Source organism: Uloborus diversus, chromosome 1 (genome assembly GCF_026930045.1).
Source record: "Uloborus diversus isolate 005 chromosome 1, Udiv.v.3.1, whole genome shotgun sequence".
Taxonomy (NCBI): Eukaryota; Metazoa; Arthropoda; class Arachnida; order Araneae; family Uloboridae; genus Uloborus; species Uloborus diversus.
Genome location: NC_072731.1, coordinates 101,328,026 through 101,331,148, shown reverse-complemented (window position 1 = coordinate 101,331,148; position 3,123 = coordinate 101,328,026).

Below are 3,123 nucleotides of genomic sequence, written 5' to 3'. Positions count from 1 at the left end.
CCATACTAATTTTTTATCTGTTATTTATATTAAAAATGCAACTATTTATAACATAATGTCTTAAATAGTGATGAATATAATGTATTATATAGCGAGCATTCAGAATCTGAAACATAATTTGAGGATGACGTAGACTAAAACAAAGAAAACATAAAAAATTAAATCACTGTTTCAGAAAGACTGTCATTTCTTATTGATATCTGGTAATTTTGTAGCACTAAAGCTTGGGAAAACATGGTATCCCGGAGAAATAGTAGAAGTTGACCATTTGCAAGTAAAGGTCAAAGGCATGGCAAGAAGGATTGGAATAAATAAATTTATTTGACTGGAAAAAAGGTGAGTATGATAATCTTAACATATTATGCCATTAGATCCACCTGTACCTATATCAAAACGAGCATTTTCTATTCAAGATAAAGACGCTCTTACGGCCCAAAGCTGTTTATGTTAAACGTTGCTTCTTAGTAATAAATTTCAAAAAAATATGGTCAAAACACTGTTTGGGTGTGATAAGATTAAATTAACAAAATACATAAATAAACAAATAAAATAAATTTTAAAAAATAATAATAAATGAAAAAAATGCACCACAACATACAAATTTCGAATGATTATATTTCCAAAAGTAGTAGGAGTGACACTAATTTTATTAGTTCACAAATGTTAGACAAGCTGGTTGTTATCAAAATTAGTTAGTTTCAGATCTCTGCTATGAGGGGGCTAGTTGTATTCAGATTAGCAAATGGTCAACTTCTACTATTTCTCCGGGATACCAAGCTTTAGTGCTACAAAATTACCAGATATCAATAAGAGATGATCGTCTTTCTGAAACTGGAGTGATTTGATTTTTTATGTTTTCTTTGTTTTAGTCTATGTCATCCTCAAATTATATTTCAGATTCTGAATGCTCGCTATATAATACATTATGTTCATCACTATTTAAGACATTATGTTATAAATAGTTGCATTTTTAATATAAATACAGATAAAAAATTAGTATGGTTGAAAAAATATGAATATTAGTACGACTATTTTAGCCATAATGCACATTACACAATACGTCCATCTGCACCTATATCGATTTACTGTGTTTCCAATGCTTTTTATAAAGCTTTTTGTTTTTATAAAAAGCATTAGAAACATATTATTTTAGGTATCACTGCTGTAATTTTATATTAAAGTTTAAAACAAACCGTGCAGAAAGCCATTAGAATTAGAAAAGTCTTTTTTTAAATAACTCCATAACATACTAATTTCGAATGATTATATTTCCGAAAGTAATAGGAGTGACACCGAATTTTTTATTTCATATGTTAGACGAACATGTTGGTTATCAAACTTAATTAGATTCAGATTTCTGCTATGAGGGCGAGAGTAGTAGTTAGACTTGAAACATTTGCATTTTTGTGAAATTTATCACATAAAAGTTCCAATATCTTCTGGCGCCCTTATAGTGACACCAATTTTATTACATATTTTTGATGTATGCAAGTGAAGCTAGGAATTTATGCAAAAACATTGGTGTCATCATGAAGGCGCTTTGAGAAAATTGGCATTGAATGTAGTAAAAAAAATCATTTTCGGTCATTTTTAAACGGAGTTTGTGGCCGTCGCTCTCGTAGTGACACCAATTTGACAGCTGTAATAGTATCTAAGAAGACCATATAATATTATAGAATTTAAAAATCAATGTAATTATACGGTAGCTTAAAGCAACAAGAACTTTAAAATTTGCAAATTTGAAAAACACGCAAAAATGTGCCACGCCCCCTAAATTAAAAAATTTAATTTCCCAAAAACGGTAAGGCAGACAAAGCTCATATTTTGCACAAACATTACATTCATGATAAGGAACAACATATGTGAAAATAAAGAAAATTAAAAATGTCAACAATCACAAATGCCGTAAACTGCCTGATTCTTACAGACAATGGCTCTTAACTCGCATTTTCTACCGTAATGTAGTACCTAATGAGCAAGCACAGCCAGTTCGGATAGCAAAGTGATCCGTTCAAGGTTTATTCAAGGTTTTCAATATTTAAAATTTTTTGATTGATAAGAAGGTACGTGAAGTTTTCGTATTTTACACAGAATAGTTTAACAACTTTATCTAGAATTTATCTCAAAATCGGTGGAGGGGGAGGAGGGGCTCGCAAAATTTATCAGCCCACTCTTTATTGAAGTTACACCACTGTGTAGGTGCCATGCAGCCCTGCAAATATTTTGGGGTGGGCTCGAACACTGCAGTGCCTCCAGATTTGGTGCCCTTAATGAATGTTGCAGTCCCCCTCTCCCTCACCTTAAATCCTTTAAAACATCATTATTGCTTTTTTTTTTGCAAACAATAGAAATTAAACTCATTCTGTTGCCAATATCTTAACGAATTTTCATGTTTGCATAAGCAATCTAGAAGAGTAGCTTCATACATTTGGCTAAAAAAAGTGTGAAAGGGATTTTGTGAAAGCTTTCGCATGAAAATTAAAAGGTTTTTTGAAAAAAATCTCCCGTTATTTCAAGTATTTGGTATTTTATATTTTCATCGCAAAACTTTGCCTCTGCTGTAGTTTCTCGAGTTTCTCGAAATTGGTATAGGTTAAAAATCTTGTATGCTATAAACAAATAAACTTACGAAACTAAACATTTTTCCTAGATGTTCAACAATTCATCTAAACACTTAAGGGACAAATCAGATATGAAAATTTAATATGTTTTATAAGAGATTTTTTTTTTTTTTTGAACAATCTTAATATGATTGGGTTTGAATTTAACCTTAATGCTTTTACACTGTGTTAACAGCACCAATAAACCAAGTACATGAGCTTTTCAAAACTTAAAGCAGAAATAATTGGTTTTGTTTACTTGTGAAATGCATCAAATTTTCATTAAAAAGTGTAACTTTTAACCTATTTTAATTTCACTTTTATTATTCTGAAAACCTTGGAAATACTTAAGAATTGAAAATGTCTTCTGAAATTATGCTCAAATTTCATTTTAAAACTAATATTATTATAATAATTTTATTCCAGTGCTTATAAACATCACTTGGAAAAAAAAAAGAATAGATTGTGCGATAAGAGGGTGCTTTGTTTTTTCTTACGAATATTTACATTTTATTAGAGCATA